The sequence below is a fragment of the Nyctibius grandis genome, chromosome 2 (assembly GCF_013368605.1).
Source record: "Nyctibius grandis isolate bNycGra1 chromosome 2, bNycGra1.pri, whole genome shotgun sequence".
Lineage (NCBI taxonomy): Eukaryota > Metazoa > Chordata > Aves > Nyctibiiformes > Nyctibiidae > Nyctibius > Nyctibius grandis.
This window is the reverse complement of record NC_090659.1, coordinates 93,157,094-93,177,024: the sequence shown is the minus strand read 5'-3', so window position 1 is coordinate 93,177,024 and position 19,931 is coordinate 93,157,094. Positions and strand designations below refer to the sequence as shown.

General features: G+C 41.8%; 1 protein-coding gene across 1 annotated transcript in view; it reads left to right on the top strand.

Moving 5' to 3' along the window:
* Positions 1 to 4,386: 4,386 nt before the first annotated feature.
* ENOX1 (ecto-NOX disulfide-thiol exchanger 1) overlaps positions 4,387 to 19,931 on the top strand; it is a 391,653-nt gene continuing 376,108 nt past the window's right edge. The window contains exon 1 of the mRNA XM_068424932.1: positions 4,387 to 4,435. The gene's annotated coding sequence lies outside the window, so the exon portion shown is untranslated. The remainder of the gene's footprint in view (positions 4,436 to 19,931) is intronic.

The following is a 19,931-nucleotide window of genomic DNA, read 5'->3' as shown; positions in this document are numbered from 1 at the left end:
ACTCTGCTGCCAATTCCAAGAAGCAAAATCACATTTGTGACAAAATCGATGGTAAAATTCGTATTGATTTCACTGGAACCATGATTTCAGCCCAGATACGTAGATCTAAGAAGTTACTAACTTGATCTCATCTGCCACTTCAGAGAAGGAAACGGGAGAGCTGGCTGCATTTGTACAAGTGTGAAGACAATGCAGCTTGTGAGGTGTTATGTTTCAGGAAAAAGTGAATTGCAAGAATGAAGGAAAATTTACAAAATAAAGCTGAAGAGGAAGGAACAGTGCGGCTGCACGTCTGCTCTGGAGATCCACAAGCCCAACCCAGCTCTGCGAAGGTTCCTCAGAATTTCCACTGCCAGAGTTGATAGAACTATTTAATTTTTATACCATGTAACAGAGAACACATCTTACATTTGTATGCCATATCGGACTCTGACGGAAAATGAAATGTTTGGATAGTTGAGTTGTCATGAGCATTCCCATCAGCTCATTGTCTTGCAAAAAAGGTCCTGCTAAGTTCAGTGGTTAGCCAAGTCTGGCCTTCTATGAAGAATATGCCAATATTGGTGCTGATATTGGTGGTTGTTTTTTGCAGTGGCTTTTAAAGAGTTGAACCATAGATTGCTTCTTGCTCAGTTGCTCCATCCATCTTTTTTGATATAAAGATATTTATCGATACATATTGATATATTTCTTCCTAGCATTGTATTTGCAGGCCAGCAAAGCTGACCCATGAAGACAGACACGTGCGTGTGTTCCAGTACAGAAATGACATTCTCAGTCCAAATTCAAGTCTTCTGCTGTGAACTTGAGCACACCATCGTATGTAGAAGGCAAAGGTTGACAAAGAAATGAACAAAAATGGCCCATCTGCAGTCATTGGCAAAACTCCCAAGAGAAAGCCAGGAAGAAAAAAGGGAATCAGGAGAATTTTTAAATGCACAATTTCCCCTTTTATCATGTTTCTAATCCCATTTTCTTTGCTTCTTTTTGTCTTGCGTTGTTGTTGTTTGTCTCTGGCATGTACGTTCTCAAGGCTTTATAATTCTGCATCTTAAAGGGGAACTTGAAGAGCATATTTTGCCTGCTAAAGAATAACCTGAATTTTTTTCATCACCGAAGCCAATCAGAGGCGGGAGATTACAGTCAATGGAGGACTGAGATTTGCATATTAACAGCACGGTTATTGAAGAATAGCTGCCTCATATTTAGAGCAAACGGTGCCCTCCGATTTGCCAATACCGGCTGCCAGCCAATGCAGATGAGGGATTCAAAGGTCAGATGATTTTTTTTTTTTTTTTTTTTTAAGAGAGAACCGTACAGTGCTAATATAAATCAGATAGCGAAACCCGTGCGCAGGAAGCCGAGTAAGCGGAGCGAACCTGCTTGGCTCTGGCTCTGTAGCGGCACGGCTGCCGTGCCCTCTTGTTGGCTCCGACGAGTCTATCCCTGCGTAATGTATCATATTGTGTATATTAATGTTTCAGCTTTACAGTTCTATTTCCATTAGGAGAAGATTGCCTGTGAGCCTCTTAGTGGATAAATAGGAATTTACAGCTTTCAAAAAGTCTCTTAAAGCTTGCAGGATCCACAGAAGAAGGAATTATACATGACCATTTTTGAAGCTTTAAAAGGTCCAGAGGGCCTAATTGTGCTCTCAGATATGTCTGTGCAGCTCCGATTGAAGTCTTGGGATATAATGCATGCTTATGTGACAGCTAAAATGAGTCCTTTTTTAAATGAAAAAAAAAATCCTTCAGTTATTAAAAAATTAGACCATAAAGTCTTCGAGGTCAAGCTAGCAACTTCCCAAGAGCTATTCAGAACGTAACAAAGCGAGGTCTTGGCTGGAACCAGGCGTTGTACTGACCTACAAGTAGCAAATAAATGCTGTAAGTGCTAGTGAAAACCACGCACAGAAGGTGACACCTGCTTCTGTACATTTGGGCATGCATGTTTGTGTGCACGTGCTTGTCCAGGCAGTTCTGTGGGAGGGAAGGAGGGGACAATCCTAAATTGCCATAATGAAATAATCTTATCAAGTGTTTTCACACTTCAGTCGGTTACATTAAACAAGACCAACATTGGCAGAGATATTTTCTTTTACCTCTGTTTTGTATCAGCCAAGGTTTAGGCAACAGTCCAGAGGAGTGTGTTTAAAATGTCTGTGTTGTGTTTGTTGTTTTATGTGTGTTTCCAAGTACAATTGCATTCAGTGTCAGGAGAAAGAGGTGAGGAAGCAAATTTAACACAGATGAAGGCAACAAACTTAAGAAATATATTCAGACACTGGAGTTTGTGTGATTTTTTAACTAGTCGTTGATTTCACTAGCTAATTTACACTACAGGTGAAGTATGAGTTGTGCATGAACTTCCCCACGAGTTTCCTGTGTGCTTCTTAAAAGGTGCTTGCTTAAGAAGGAAGAGGCTTAGGCCTGTGCTTTAAAGGACTGAAAAGATGTGTTTTAGTGTAAATAATATAGAAGAGGATGCCCAAGTTATAATTGCGACTTACTTTCACCAGGGCTACATCTAACAGAAATGCCTCCAGCAACTTTTCCTTTATACGGCTATCATCTGCATCGCCACTAAGAAAGCAAAGCAAGAACCAGTCAGGAAATAAGTAATCCACATCTGCCCAGCTGGGCCGAGAGTGGCTCCTGCTCCTCAGCAGAGGTGGTTAAAAACTTACCTAAACAAGTGCATTAATTTCCGTGTTTTGTCCTCCACATGCGTGTCCTTGTATCGCTCGGTATAATTTGTGTCAGTATTATTTGTTGTCACTTCTCAAACTGAAGCTGTGACACTAACCCTGCCAGCCAAGGGAAAAAAAGCTACACACAGAGGCAACACAAGCCAGTATTGTTTAAATCAGATGAGCCCAGTGGTGTGGAAATTGCTTCTGTTGCATAAGTGTGCTCACTGGTAAACCCCAACCGATGGGCTGGTGAGCATATATAATTAGCCCAATACCTGTGGATGTAATTCAGTACCGTTTTGGTGAAAGAAGTACTGTGGAAAAAGAGAGGCAGGACATTTTTCTATCAGATTTTCTCCCTACCACCAGAAATCATAGCTGCCGTGTGCAATATTTAATATCTGATGTTAGTTCCCACCTTTCAGCAACAGCCACTTTTCACTTACCAACTAATCGTCACCTAGAAGTGTGCTGAAACATATTATAAATGGGCAGTCTATGATACACAAAGGCTTTCTCCGGCACTAAATCACAACCATTTCTACAGCGGAAAGTGACTGCTTACAGCGGGCCAGCATGGTAATTCTGCCCAGGAGAAGAACAACCTTTTCCCATTCAAACATCAGGAAGAGTTCAGATTAGCAAGCACCTTCTGCGAGAGCAGATATGCAGCCGCAAAAGCCTTTGTTGGCATCTCTATGAGCAGCGCTTGGCTTTGGGGCAGGACTTGTTGCCACCAACCCTTCTGGGCCCAGCGCCTTGTCCTGGGAAGAGCTGACCTTGGCCACCTGCCCCCTGGCTTCGTGGAGGAAAAGTGAGCTCAGGTGCTCTTGCCACGCTTGAGGGTTGTCTCTGGCCTGGGAGATGAATAAGCAAAAAAAACCAGACTGGGTAGCAAGGGTTTCCCCTGAGGGGTGCTGGTTTTAAGCCACGTGACCCACAGCTAACTGGGAGGTGTGAGCCTCTGCAGATGAGACATGCAACTACTTCTCACAGGAGGATTTCCAGAAGAAGCACCAATGCCATCGGACGGGGTGTAGCTCCCAGCGCTGCACGGGGTGCCGTGAACAGCGGCCGGGTGTGTTTGCGGGGAGGCCTTGGCGAAAACTTGGGGCAGGATGCTCTGCCGCGGGTGCCTGGAGCACTCCCGGCTTGTAGGGGTCCCCTCCTCCAGCCGCCGGCCCCCAGGGCTCTGCAGGGGACGCTCCCCGCTGCCCACCGCCGACTCCCCGCCCCTCAAGCGGAGCGGGTCGAGCTGCCCCGCCGGGCAGCCGGCGGCGGCGGGGCTTCACCCCGCTTTTTGCCACCCCTGACCCGGGAGCTCCTCGGCGGGGCCGCTGCCCCCGGGACGCCGTGACGCCCCGCGGCTGCTCCCGCCGCGGGGCTGTGCGCTCCCCGCCCTCCTCGCCGCCCCTCTCCCCTCTCCTCCTCCTCCTCCTCGAGCCTTGCCTCCCCTGCACACCTGCCTTGCCATTTGTCGGCGGCCGTGCTAGGAGGGGAGAATTTTCCCTCGGTCCCTTGCAGCATCCCTCCCCGCCACACACACACACACGCACACACGGAGGCACCGCGCTGCCTGTGCATCGCCGGCCGCCGCCTCTCCGGCACCCCGCGCCGCCGGCCCCGCGCTCCCCGCCGCCGCGCGGCGTCCTCCGCCTGCTGCAGCGCCGCCCGAACCGGCAGCCGCCGAAGGGGGGCGGCGGCGGCTCCCGCTGCTCCGCGGCCCCGCACCGGCAGCCGGTAGGTACGGCGGTCCCGCGGAGGCAGCCCGGCCCGGGCGGCTCCCGGTGGGGGAGGCCGGGGAGGCGCTGCGGAGGGACGGGGCGGGCAGGGAGGGAGGGAGGGCGGCGGGAGCAGGGAGAGACGCACTGCCCCGGCCCCGCCGCAGCCCCGCCGGCGGCGCCCGCCTCGCCCGGCTCCAGCTCCGCTCCCTCGGCGCGGCGGAGCCGTGCGCCGCCCCCGCCGCTGCCCGCCGCACCCTCGGGCACCGGCTCTCCCCGGTGAGTCAGAAAGTTTGCTCTCCTGGGCGCCCGGTTTGTGTTGTTGTTTGGGGTCCGCCTGTTTCGGGTGGGTTTTTATTTTCCCGTTCCCGCTAGCGGGCTATTTATTTATTTATTTATTTAGATTACCTTTTTTTTTTCTTTTTTTTTTTTTTTAATTGCAGTTGCTGCTGCAGCGCCGGGAAGGACGGGGCTCCCGCACCCGCCGCTGCCCCCGCCGGGGAGAGCCCCGCCGCGCCGGGCAGCCTCCCCCGCAGCACAGGCGTGGGCGGGCGGGCAGCGCACCCCGGGCAGCCGGGGTCGGCCCCCGCGGCCCCTCCCGCTTTTGCAAACCCCGCTCTCTCCCCCCCGAGTTAGGTGGCTGCGGCCGCCAGGACCCCGGCAGCCCCCCTGCAGTTTGCAGAACAGTTTTTGGTGGCAGCTGAGGAGGTGACTGTCCCATCCCTCTCCTCGTCTTTCTCCCCGTTCCTTGAGTGAATGCTTTGAAACAGGTTTCGGCGAAGCTGTAGGTGACAGGATCTCGGTGTGCGACCTGTGAGAGACAGGGGAACCGCTGGGCACCCTTTTGTAACTGGCAATGTTATTGTAGTGGGTTACCAGCTGGGGAATAGCCGTATCCTGTCCTGGAGAGGAGTGGGATTCGTTGTGGGTCGTGTCCATCTCTCGTTGCTTTGATCTAATCGCTGGAAGTAGTTTGGTGGTGTTTGGGGTGGAGAAAGCTCTCTTGCATTGTACTCTTTTGTTCTTTAATTCTAAATGTGGTTTTGGTGAGGTTTCTGAAAGGAAGGTTAGAGGCTGAATAAATCCAGCTCTGGGCAGGAGAGACAAGAAGCTTTCAGAGGCTTCCTGTGAATTGTGTATTTTCCGTGTTGCGTGTTTATTACTTTTTAATCACTGAAAGTTCTGCTGTTATGTGTCAAAAGCTTTGATGTCCTTTGCAATGTACCTCATTCATTTTTTTCTCAAATTTAAAATGGAGTGATAAATGCATAGACATTAATAAATAAGTTGAAAGGACTTTGCAATAGTGCATGATGTGCTTGGTGTGAAATTGTAGATATACATAAAAGAGTAATAACTACTCTGCAGGTTTTATTTAAGACCTTTTTCTCTATGGTTTTGTGCCGAACTCTCTTCATCTGTCTCTCTGCTTTTAAGTATGATTGTTTTTTGCTGTTGAGGTCTCCTGTCGTGTTGTGGGGATGCCTTGATAGGCACCCACATTTGTGTGGTTTTAATGTTTTTCTAATCTCTTTACAACTTTACAGACTTACCACTGTAAAAATACGTGGAACTTGCTATTGTGGCTGTTAATTTTAGATCTCTTTTCCTGATGCTTTTATTTGTTTATCTATTTATTTATTTATTTTACAACTGGAGGGGGAGGAGGAGGAGGAGAGTAGGGGGTTGTCTCTGACTCTTCTATCTGTCCAAATGTGCAAAAAAATGATTACATAAAGGAATTAAGGCACTGAAACAACCCTGAGCCGAATTCCAAGAACAAAAAATGACTCCAGCGTGTGTGCTCACCCGCACCAGGCGTTCTGCAGCATGTGGTATTTACAGAACTTGCAGCGTACAGTAGCTCTCCAGTAGTAAGAGAACGTTTTGTATCCTCAGAAGCAAGAGAGTCTTTGACAAGTCGGCAAAACTACAGATAGCAGTTGTGGAACGCTGCTACATGTGTGCGTGCGTGCATATATAAATATCACCAGACTGCTTAAGTTCATTTTTCCTCAGGATAGTTTGTCTTCCTTGACCTGGAATATATACATCCTTTTCCATGAATTTGGAAGCATTTTTTACTCTTCCTCTCTGTGTGCTTGTGTTTTAATGTTAGTCTTAATCTCTCTGTAAAATATAAAATAATCTGGTAATAGATTTAGAAGACTATTGCCAGGCAAACCAGGCAACAGATCATGAAATCAGACAATAGTATTTTGTTTCCTAGCAACCCCCTACTGTGACCAGAAAACAAAACGATGGTGGATGCTTCCACATCATGATAGCTATATGTCAAAAACCTCCAAGTAGTAGGTACAGAACTACTAATTGTGCAGTGAGATTTGCTCCTATTTGGTTTAGCTGCTTTGTTAATATTTGCCTTTTGTAAGAAAGGGATTTGCTGGGATAAGTGCAGTTAAATGGTTAAAATTTCACTCTGCTCTCCTAGCTTGATAACAATGTCTGATAAAATGAAGAAATTAAGTAGTAGCCATAGAATTTTTGCCAATAAGAGTGATTTGAAATACCCTGTTCTTATTGCTGGACTATATCTAAATCTATGCTATTAGAGACCCTTGAAAATGAGATTGATCATCTCCTGTATCCAGTATGCAATATCTTTTTGGACTTTGTCTCGTTACTCATACTTTAGCTTTGTGTTTTAAAACTACGTTTGGTAGAATGTATTAAAAGAAAAATCCTTTCCTGCTCACAGGAATGGGAAGTAAAATCCTAAGTGCTGCTTTGCCATGTTTATATTCTTGGCACCCAGTTCACTCCTTAAAAAGAGCTGGAGCTATCACAGTGCAGCAGGATCTGGTCCTAAGCCATCATCTTTCTAAAAGTGCTTTTGATAATGCAGTAATTCCCTTAGTCAAAGTGTCTGAGCATTGAAATGGCATCTCGACCCTGGACCAATCTCAGATGCACTTTGTGCACTGCCATCTATCTGAAAAAATCCATTAGTGCAAGCTGTGGATGTAACCTGGTAGCGGTGCTTAATGCCTGTCGGGTTTCAACCTTCCAGCAAGCGTTGGTGCTTCGAAGGCTGCTGGAGATGCTGAACTGCAGTAGGGAAAGGAGGTGAGTAGGCACAGATGAGTAGTTGTATGTACAATGTAGCAGAGGAGTTTCTGTGCTTTTGTCTCTCTGCCACCTTTCCTTCCTTTATAGGAGAAAGTGGCAAAAAGCTGTTCACAGAGTTTTACCTACAAGTCTTTGCTATCCAGCAGTATTTACAGCGGTCACGCTGTAAATAAACACAGTGGGAGTTTTCCTATTGGTTGTATAAGTGAACCTGTGAATGTGCAGGTATTGTTTGTACCTGGGAAACTATAAAATCACAAGAAAAATTTGCTGTGGGGAAGACAGTGAACTTAATCATGTATGCATTATTAAACATTTGTGCTAGGCGTGGGAATGGCATTCTCTGAGTGACTTTGGGGTTCACAGCATTATTTAACAGATCCAGTATGCAGTCATGTACAATTTATTTATATCTCAAGTGCTGAGATACAAAAGTGTTACAACAGATGCTACTTCAATAAAAAAGGTGGGAGTGGAATGGTCAGAGAATATTATAACTCAGATAAATATCAATGAGCAGCTACTCTCTTGTCTATATTTGAAATCACGCATTTTAGTGCCCTAACGTGTGGATGGTTTAGTTTAGAACACGTTAATTGAATTTTGGAAGGCTTTATGGATTGAGAGGAAGTAGTAATTTTCCAATTTTTCTTCTCCATTTCATTCTCAGATGGCACTCCTCCCAAACCTCGAATCTTACAATTAGGTAGTCCACAGATGAAGCTTGGTATGGCTGCCTGATTGCAGTCCCCACTTTGCCTCTGCCTGTGTTTACCAGGCAGCAGAATGAGGGAAGGCAAAGAAAACAAAAAGTACAAATAAGAAACAAGGGGGAGAGAAAGGTCGTGAAGTATTCTGCATGTAAACAATGGAAGACATTTGGAAGTGATTTTAAATACTCTCCACGAAATTCCTGTTATGCCAACTGCATTTGTTGCTGGTGATGAATGTAAAATCTTACATCTGCTGTCATGTGGGTTCGCGACTGAGGGAAATAGTCAATCCATGACCAAAACCAAAGACTAGTACCTTCTTCCTCCTTCTCCCCACTAAAAATCCATCTTTCGTGAAACAGTGAGTTAAGTCCATTGCATTTAAATGCATTTGGTAGATAGGAATTGAGAAATGGACAGCTTTGTTCTCTCCATTTAACTACGCAATGACGGTCGTGGCTAACAAGCTACCAGGGAACATGCTGCGTATCTTACTGAGATACACGTGCTTTTTCAAATTTTCACAGGGCGTGTGTTTTATTTTTTTAAAAAGAGGGTACTGCGGTAACGAGCATACAGTTACTTACTGCATGTTTAAATCCTATAGGCTTAATGGTTATTGTACTGTTGCATATTTACTTAAGTATTTATTTCCTTTTCTTATTTTAAGAAAGGAACAAAAGCATGATGTCAGTTTTGGGCTCTCTTGAAGCTTCATTTTTAAATCCTGTAACATAAAAGCACTGAGCTGTCAATTCTTGCCAAATATGGAAAATAAACCATCCAAGTGATATGAGAAACCGAGGATTTGGTTCAGCAAAGCACTGACTTGCATGCCTAACTTTTCTTTTTTTTAATATATGCTTAAGCTCATCTCTGCTTGCTGAGATCAGCTGGGTTTAAGCATGTGGTTAAAGTTAGGCATGTAATTAAAATGGTTTGTTGAAATCCTTGACCAAAACCTGTAACCTTTGAAACTAACGTCTTTGCTTTGGAGTAAACAGAACTTCAGGAGAATTCCTACAAGATAGCAGAGTGAAGGGAACAAATTTGAGGAAAAGGCAAGTTCACAGGGCAAGGGGTATCAAATTGGGAAGTTACTGACAGGTAATAGCAATGCTGGAAGGGATCTAGAATTAAGACCCAGCAGGAAGTAATACATGAGTCTGCGGTGTGACTTGATTACAGAACAGCACGGTTTGTGCTTGAGCTGACAAGAAAAAGGTCCCATGTCTGTGAACAAAGAGGTGAGATTCCCTTTTTGTAAGAATCAGCTGTGAACACATCTGAAAACTCTGAACATTGTATCAACAGGAAGGTATTGGCAATTTGAGTGAAGCTCAAAGAAGAGCACTAAAATACTTAGAGGTCTGGAAGAACTAGCTTGAGGGGAAATATTCAAAAATAGACATATTTCTAGGCTGGCACTGAATGGGAGATAGGTTAACTACACATAAATATTTGAAATGTATTGTAGTCAAAGGAATCGGATTTTTTTTGGTGCATTATGTGAGAGAACGCCTAGGACTAAATGAAGAAATAGAGGAAATAAAAGTTTAAGATGAATTCTGGGCAAAAACTTAATGACAGAAAAATGTATTGGAGCCTATATTAGTTCAGGTGTAGTGAGAGCCCCCCACGCCTCTTCAGATGTTTAAAATAAGAGCAGGCAGGTCACTAGTAAAGGTACTGGAGAAGGCAATTCTGTGTTTTCAAGGAGATGGAGTACAAGATCTAACAGCCCTTTTTCATGTCTCTGTTTCATTCTAGTTTCAGCTGAAGGTTACAAGAGAAACTAGGTCAGATACTGGGCCAACCATCCTTGACTTGATTTTTCTGAAACCAAAATGTTCATACTTCTGCCAAGCGGTTTCCAGCGCCAAGGCAGTTGGATTTTATGCTTTTATAAATGCATGACTCTGAACAGGGTCATCATATAGGCTCAGGCTGATTCAATGCTGGGATGGTGGATATGCAAGGATCAGCTACAGTAGATTTTTTTTAGTGAACAGCTCTGGTTTATTCATTTGTTTCTTTTCCCTTTTGAAAACAATGAGCATCTGGGGGTGGTGTAGAGGGCACAGAGGTGACAACTTCTTGTTTGTTGACAGTTTCTGCAGCATTTTGTTTGATCATCTAAGGAAGCTTACTGCCATCATGTAGCAATGATGGATAGCAGGTACTACTGCTTCTTTCCTGTCCCTCCATCATGATGCCCTCATCTCATAATAGCTGTCTCCTGTGATCTGGCTAGTTTGTGTGCAGCGCAAGTCCTGATGACTACTGCCATCAGTGACGTGTTTTCTGGTAGAGGCTGAGAGAGGAGGAGAGACATGTGGATGGTCTTTCCCAGGGTGCATTGCTTTAAATGTCTCCTTCATTCATGTAGACTGGGAGGAGACTTAGCCAGGGAAGATGCAGGTTCAAGATGTAATGGCAGTTTTCTTGAGGAACCCTTGCCTGGAATGATGTTATTACACTGATTTCTTGGAATTCATTTTACTCAAAGCAAGTATTCAGAAAAAAAATCGTTGTGCAGACTGATATCATCAGGGAATGTTTTCCAACAGCCATGCCAATTGCAGAGGAGGAGGTGGATTTCCCTCTGCCATGCTTTGTGGATACCTGACAGCCAACTGTTTAAACAAGGCCTATTTTGGTAACCATAAGGTAAAACCAAGTGATTCAGAATAACCCTTCCTTGTTTGATAATGATTAAAACATTGATCATGCAGGAATACCACACACAGGGAAAGCTGATCTAGGGTAGAGCTGGTTGGTGAGACTGACCTTTGGTTTAGGTACTTCATGGTGCAAGAAAGGAGTGTTTTGAAGTGGTGAAAGACAGGTTTAGGTCTTCTGTGTGCAGAATAAGATGGAAAAAGTTGGTCTGTCTATTAAAAACCAGTACACTCCCAATACACCCCAGGTGACTGCTTAAAAACAAATCCTGCCACCTTGCTGGTGTTCGTCTCTGGGGCTTAGTTGATAGTGTTGGTGATGGTGGTTTGAGAAGAGGTTGAATGCAGCTGGAGGAAGGGTTTTTTTTAGGCAGAACATAAGGATTAAAGCTGAAGTTGTTGCCAATGCCTTGCTGATGTTAGAGGGACAGTTTTTTTGGTGGGTAGATAATTTGTTGATGGATGGGTAATGTAGATAAAAAGAACCCATACAATTGAACGGATCAAGCTTGGTAGTTGCTGGTAGAGAAATTGGGTAGATTAGATTGGTTTACTTAGCATTGCTTGTGTATGTTAATGATGCTTTTCTGTGTAAGTAAGTCTAAGATCAGACTTGTTGGATAGAATCATCTAGACTGAAAGATACTGTGTAAATGTAGGATTATTATTCTGTCACCTTTGCAGGGAGAAGAAGCTAGGTCAACAACTATCTTAATCACAATTTGTTTCTGTTAATAGATCTTTATTTTTAGAGCTAAGTTAAATGAGGCTTTAAAGCATTTTTATACAGGTACTTTTAACACATTTAGCATTTAGGATGTGGGGTTTAATATACTAGATCTCATCAATACATGATGAAGAACAGTTCCTCCATGGCCAGAGTGGATAACATACCACTAGTTTGGTATGACAGGTTGGCCTTATGTAGATTTTAAAGGGGTCTATGTCCTACACAGTGTAAAAATGCTTCAGGACATAACAGCTCTACCTGGGGTAGAATACAGTGTGGGTTTAACAATATTTTTTGTAACTCTGTTTAGACTTACCCATACCTGTTAGGAAGCAAAGAAGAAATGAAACAGAAGTAGCTTATAAAGGTGTGGGCTGAATTTAGGGAGGTGGAATGCAATAACTAGACGAGAGCATGCTCTTAGAATGGGCACTGGTACTTGTGCCCTTATAAGAAGTATTTCAGCGATGACAAATAAGTTTGTTTCATCGGAAAGTAGGAGATTGCTTCCTAATATTTTGCTGGTCTGACATTATGTGAAATTGTGTTATATCCTAATTCAGTGGCTCCTCTGCATATAGAATAAGAGCTTGCTGTTTGCTACCAAGTGAAGCAGTTCCCTCTCATTCTGCAGTGGTAGAGGCCTGTCTTTTGGTGGCAAAGATCCATGGATTAATCTCTTCTGATGACTTACGATGGTTGTTGGCATTACTTCAACACTGACTCAGAAGAAAGAGTTGCATTTACCAAATAAGTGATCCACTTTTAGTTTATTGAGAGTTTTCCTCAGAGGTGTGACCCTTGCTTAGCAGTGAAATCTGCTGAGATCACAGCCCAGGGTAGTATGATTATAGATGCATCAAAAAAGTATATGTTTATGGTCCTCTGCTGGCAGATAAGGATGATGGGCACCTGGATGTGAACAAGCACTCTGTGCGGATTTACTAGCTGTCAATAGGTGGTTTATTCATGCAACCTCATGTCTCCTCTGCACATACACATCTGACTTCCACCGTCTTCACGCAGAGCATAAACACAGAGCTGTTACATGTGAAAGCTGAAGACTTAAAGGTCCTAGAAAGGACGTTTGATTTAGAATCTTCTTTATGTTGCCTTTCCATTAGCTGGCCTAAAATGAGCATCTCTTAGGTTAATTTCATTTTAGCAAATGAAGGCACCCTTGGCCAGTTTTTGGGTTCAAGGTTATTCGTCTCTTAACAGTAAGAGGAAATACTGTTTATGCAGATGAGACTTTTTCTGCAATGTAATCTCCCATTTTGTACGAACCACATAGCAATTACCATTTTATTTCATCAACAGCCTGTGAGAGAGCACATGTTTTCAGTTCCTAGAGGGAGCTGGGCTAAACTTGAGCTGATACGCTGCAGGTGAAAGCCTTGGTGTACTGTTGCCAATCTACTCAGCTATCCAGTTTCTTGCCAGTTCTGTAAGGTTAATACTATTACAGAAAAACATGTGAAATCAGGTGTGGTGTGTATGTCATTAGTTGGGTTTTAAGGTTTTATTTTTCATGATGCATTTGTTTAACTTCTGTATCATTTTGCAGAACATATATAATGTGTAGTTTATATTGTTTTCTTTGCAAAATAGAAAGCGGCTGTAATTTCAGCCTGGGCAGGAAACTATTAACGTTTTTTAAGTAAAAGAGAAAGGCTGAAAAATTCCTTTTTAAGTTTCCTGGAAAATATTAAGGGAGATTATGTAACTGCATAAAGTCTCCAGGGAAAAGGAAAGAGAAGGCTTGCTGGTAATGAGGGAACAGAGTAGCTGCTTAATGTAATCCGCTCTCCATGGACAGTGAGGAGAAGGAAGAGAATGGAGAACTGCGTGGTCAGAGCAGGCTTCATTTGTTCCAATCTGGAAGTGGGCAGCACATCTGACAGGGCAGCTTTGTGTAAGGCCAGCTTGTCAGTCTTGCACTTAGGTTTACCTTTTCTGTAATAACAAAGTTGATTCTGTTCGGTACTATGTACTACAAATAAAATAGAAATAATAAAAGTAATAATTTTCAGGCTCATCTTGCCCAAGAATAAAGGGAGTAGTGTGAAACGAGTCAGTCAACCCACTGTAATCAAACAATTCTTCTGTACCTAAAGTATAAATGTTGCACGAGTAGCTAGACAGAAAAGACTAGTGGTCATCTTGAAATCATGCAGAAAATCCATTTCTTTTGGTTCTTCAATGTCAGACAGGCTGCCAGATGAAACTGAATATTGAATTGAAAGCAGAAGATTGAATTTGATAATCCTGAAGATGAGATGCTTTGACAACCCTGTCATCATTGAAATATAGCTGTGATGATCACTGAAGACACTGTTCTAGTTGTTTCAGTGGCTCCTCAACGTCGTTTCATTCTAGAGGAATTGGTTTGTCTTTGTTATCAGGGAGGACAAAGAGCAATAACTACTCCTATCTTAAGTAGCTAGGAAAATTAAGACTTCAAACTTTGTGAGAAACTTCCTTTTATGCTAACGTTGCTGTCAGTGTAACACAAAATGAGCAATATAGGGTGAGATGTAAGCCTGTGTGTACTGCCCTTTTAAAAACATTTCAATTCACTAGGTCGCTGTTAAATGGATGAAGGAAAAGGGAAATGCAGAACTAAACCCCCAAACCTAAAATAAACATCACTTCTATTAATGCAAGGTGGTTCAGTGAATGAGAAGTGTTCAGAGTGGCTATAAGCATCTGTGCAAGGAAAAATGCAGACCTTTGTAACACCCTCACCCATGTCTCTAAGGGATGAGTGTACAACAAGGAGGTGTTCTGTAAGTGCCTGAGGAGCAAGCGTAGTAGAGGCAGAAACAAATTGAAATGAGAACTTGAAGTAGGTTTGTCGTGATGCTGAGTTCATCTTGGTGAGAAAGAACCATCTGTGCAATTAGGAGTTGGCTGGAAAAAAAAGAGTATTTACGCTCCCTTCCTTCAGTTACTCTTGAACATCCTTTGAGGAAGATCTTATCTTTATTTTTGGTTCTACGCTGTGGTCCTCAATAATGCAAGTTTATTTAAACTGAAATTGAACACGACTTTTGTAAAAAATTTTTGTATGGTGAGATTCTCCCCAGAGAATTGGTAATCTTAGGAAGGCAACCAATGATGGTTTCAGAAGGATTTTGACAAGCTACAGCCTGATGACGCTCCAGTTCAAGTGGAAACTTTCTTCCTCTAACTTGCAAATAAATAACACCAAATATTTGAGAAAAATACAGCAGCTGTAGAAACTGGATGACAATATTAATGCTTTGAATGAAGATGGAGAACAGGAAGAAGTCTGACATATGAGGAAAAAAAATCTGCAATGCCCACAGTGAGTAGACTAAAAGTAATAGGCTGATTATGTTGCAAGAAGTAACAAGTATAGGAATATTTTTCTAGTGGTAAGGATGCAGAGAGGTCCTAGAATGGATTGTGTGAACATGGTGGGGCTTTTACCAGTTGAAGTCTTCAAGAACATGGTAAATACAACTGTGGTGTCTTTAAGGGTTGTGACTGATCCTGTTGCATAGTTGTTTCGAGCTCTATTTGTCTGTGATTCTCACCAAGCCTTACAGTGAGTGGGATAAAAGGAAGTGGGGCAGTCAGAAGGAGCACGGTTTCATAACTTAAACTGAAATCCAGATGATCAGTCTGTTATCCCTGTTTGTGTCAGAACAGTGGAATATGTAGCAATCAAGTTACAGGAGACACTTGCAGTAGAACATGGATGCTTCAGGCTTGAAAATATTTTCTTCCCTGCCCAGCTCAGTGTGGAGCATTTTGCCATGTTGCACTGTTAGGCTTGAAAAATTTTGATAAATTCACTTTTTCATGCATGATCCCTTGCTGACACCACTTGAGGTTCAACCCTGGCTGGTAGAGAAACATTGTAAAGTGTAGGTAGAGAGAAAACTAATCTGTCTTCAAAAAGCTTATGTAGACATTTCCCAAGTTGTTAAAGCACAACTAAAAATAGCCTAAAAGAATGGTAGACCAGACTGTTTAGAGACTTGTGACTCAGCTACGACATCTTTTTGTATTTTATTTAAAGTTGCATGTTTTCAGTTTTTGGACCATGTTGGAGGAATAATCATGTTACAAAATGGATTTGGTAGTCTGTGGTTTGTGTTTTAGCTAGTAAAAGCTTTATGGACTTCTTACAGTATTTCCAGTGGCTGTCTTCAGTCAGAGGAAAATAGTTGCCTGAGTTCCAAGAAGCGTGTGGAGAAAAGACTGAGTAATGGACCCCCAGTTTCTGCTTTTCTCCAGATGTTCACTTCATAGCTAGTAGCAAAAGTAGCATGTAGACCAATAAAAATGAGTACCAGAATCTGAGTTCTTTTGGCAGAGAATTTTGAGCTCTCCTAGAAAACAAATTGGTTCCTGTGCATTCTGTGTTGATGGAGATTGTGTCCTTTTTAAGAGTAGTGAGTCAAATGTTCTTTTAAGATGTATGGGGCCAGAGTCTGATCTCCAGTGATTTAAATTTTGAATAATTCAAGAGATATTAATGAGTTACACTACAATAACAGATTACAATCTGGTTCTTATGCTGTAGGATTTTAATATGGTTATAAAAGGGATATTCATCTTTTTCTAAATGTGTAGCAAGTTACCTAATTAATCCATTGTCTTCATTCTGGAGGAGGCTGTTTAACTTGAATTTAATTGTCAAATACTATACAACAAGCTCGTGTGGTGGTAACATTAACTAATGATAGAGTTAACCAGATATACAATCCTATCATTAACTTGAATGACAGTGTAACTCCAATTGTTTTCAGTAGAGAAAGACCACGTATCTGAAAGGAAGAAAGCATGCAATTTTTGCAGTCAGTATGCAATTAACTCATATAACCTCTGTGCTCGTCATGCTTTGTATAAGATCCAGGGTGACCAACTGTAGGTCACGTATATGAGAACAAAGACCCTGAGGCTGAGAGACAGTTTATTAAGATAATACTGTGGTGTGAAGATCAACTGTCACAGCAGTTGCCAATGAAAACGTCTGTATTTACTGTATACTTGCAGTAAATAAGAGTTGCCTGAGTTGGGATGTTTTGAATACTAAAGGATGGGGAGAATAACCAGATAAATGGTGGTGGTGTGAGCGTGGAGCCAACCTTATCTTGTTTTCTGCAGATTCTACTTCAGTGGTGATTGCTCTGTGCATTTTCTGATGCAAGGTTGAGTACCTACCATTCAAACCATGGGACGTTTATTGTTTTTCTCCTTTATTCAGCCACTTTTTTTTTTTTTATGAAAATGAAGGGTCTCTGCCCTCTGTCAGTTTTGGTTACTCTTGACCAATGTCACCCAAAGTTAGTGAAGAGAAGGGAGGAGAAACAGCTGAAGATCCCGACAGAGCATCGTTTAAGCTTTGTTCTCAGGAAGTAGGGCTAAAAAATATTTTTCTCAGTCATTTCTCTTTCCAGATAAAAAAAAAGAAAAGTAGAATTGAATTCTTTCATCCATGTCAAGGAGTACAAAGTGGGTTGTCAGTTGCTGGTGCCTCAGTGTATTTGTCACTGGGAAGCCCACAGCAATGTGCTTTCTAAATGGTCTATGAAAAATGGACATACAATCTGTTTAAAACAAAATAAACTTGTTGCTTTTATCTGTTAAAGCAAAACAAAGCTGCTATGGTTTGTAGACTGCTTGTTACCCTTAGAGTGGTATAATGGCAAGTCTGGTGCATTGCTACTGACCATAGTAAGAGAAGCAAGTTCTTCCTCACAATGCCTCTGTAAACATATTCTGTGTACATTTTTCTTCTAAAAATCTTTGATAATATATAGTTAAGTTTGAAAGTGTCTTATTTCAGCTTTACAAGAACATCAGATTTTTTTCTCCAAAGCACAAAGAAAACTCCAAGCTTAAGATTCAGTTTTGCAAACCCTTCCCCCTTCTTCAAACATTCATATGGAAATACACCATTAACTGTGAAATTCCATAGCAACCTTAACAGCCTAGAAGAAGGGATCCAAAACCCAGCAATACTCAATTCTCAAGAGAATTTGTACTGTCTATTGTTAATATTCATTATATTCTAATAAGCAATTTCAGAAATTCTTTTCAGGGTCTGTCCTCCTTCTTTCTCTCAACTGCAATGGTTTTGTTGGAATGACACAATATTCACTGGTGGAAAGTGGAACCCAAAGCTTCTTTCTTACCATCTTTCTCTGGAAAGCTTTCAGAAAATCCACTTTATTTCATCGTGATTCCTTTACTAATTGCTTTAACAGCCTGTAATTTTTTTTTCTGATAAATTAGTCATTGACAGCTGATAGAAGCATTATTAGTACTTTATAACATAATAAATGGTTTGATAACAACTTAATGAGAGAACTTGTAATTTCATATACATGGTGGCAGTAGTACGTGCTGCTACATGTAGTACCGTGACGGTTTTTGTACCTCTTAATTCTCTTACCTAGTAAAGACTAGTCATCATACAAAATCCAGAGCTAATGCTATGGTATGCAGTGTCTCAGGTGTTTAAATGCAGAAAATCATTCAGGCATTGCTTCAGCTCAGCCTTAATCCTGTGGGAGCTGAGAAGTTCTGGCAAGAAGTCCCACTGCTTGACAGTCCTGAGCTGTCAGCATCGAATGAAGCTTTGTTAGCCAATGAAATGAATTTCACTTACTTTCGTTCCACCTCTGGTTTCTAGAGTAATTTGGGGGGAGGAATGCAGAGCTATGGTTGTTTGTAGGGTTTTTTTTTGTTTTGTTTTTTTTGTTTCTATTTTTTAAATTTTAAGGGGAGACAGCCCTTTTTGCCTTGCCTTCTCTCCTTTCATTTTCATAACCCTCCTTTCTCCTTCTTTTTGTGTCCGTCTGTCCCATGTCTTTCTACTGTAACCTCCATTTCTTTTATATTTCAGACTTACTATTTTCTGTTTAATGCAGTCCTCTTTATTACTTTCCTTTTCTTTGCTCCCTTCATCCTTTCTATTTACTTTTCCCACTTTTTTATATTATCAGGCTCTGTCATAAAGAGCCTAATGAATTTATTTCTACAGGGATAAGATTGTAGACCTTGGTCTTTTATTACTATTTTCCTTTAATTTTATATTTGAAATTTATCACAAGTACTCTCTTTCTGGTATACCGTTTCATCTACTGTAACTTTTCTTTTTTTTGTATCCTGTGCAAGTGGCAGAAATGTGCCTGTGTCATATGAAGTAAAGGTGGGTAGTGGATGTAGCCCAGCAGTGCTGTGTGGCCACACTTAATTTCCTCTTGTTCAAAGGCTTAGAAACTCGAGCTTCTCTCTCAGGCTCAGGACTCGGGTAGGCTGTCCTATCATACGAGTTCCTTGTTCTCAAAAATATTTTTGAAATAATAATATTTGTTTTACTCCTTACATAATGTAAGATCAGTAGTATAAGAAGCTACCTGCGCCTAGTGTAGTAGTTTTGTACCGTGGTCAGAATTTTTATGTTTTTGCTCAAAGAAAGGTGCTTGCTTTTATGTGGGGATCCTTACTTTGAGGCAGTTGTTCCAAAGAAAGGAATATTTGTACTGTATGGTATCTTTATTTAGCTTTTATGTAGATAAGTCAATTTGAGAAATGTGATTATATATCATTAAGGTCTGTAATCTTAAATGTTCAAAAAACACACTCACATGTCTTAAGTATCAAAATTTGAGTGTGAAATAGGTAGTACTATTGGAAAACTAAATGAGTGGTGAGTCAAAGTAATTAAGGGAAAGTAAATAATCTCTAAGGTTCTCATTCCCTATGAAACTAATTTCGTATCTTATCCTTCATGTATTTAAAAATAGTTCCCTGCTAATTCAAGATGCTTGTGTACTATGTGTGTGAAGAGCACTTCAGTTCTGTTGAAAGGATGGCAGATTAGGGAGTTATTTTCAATGGGTTATTTTATTTTTTTTTATTTTAAGAGAGACATTCATTTGAGCAATGTAAGTGAACAAATCTTGCTGGAAAAACAGCTTGGTGTGCATGCAAGACAGCAGGTGATCAGCCAATAATTTTGTGATGGCTTATTACTAGAAAATGTTTGGTTTTGTCTTTGTCTTTAAAGGTATATGGACGGCAGCACTTTCTCTACAAAGGCAAGCTTTTTTCCCAGTCTAGTAAGACCTTAAATGTTCTGCCATATATGCTTTCCTGTTTTACCTCCAAAAGATCTGTCTTGTCACTGACTCTGCTGTTTGGAATATGGATTATTATTTTCTTTTTGTTAAACTACTAAAATGTACCTTGTAAGATGGGTGACGTATTAGAAGGGCTAAAGTGCTCTTGAGCTGCAGGTCTGCCATGCGTGAGTCC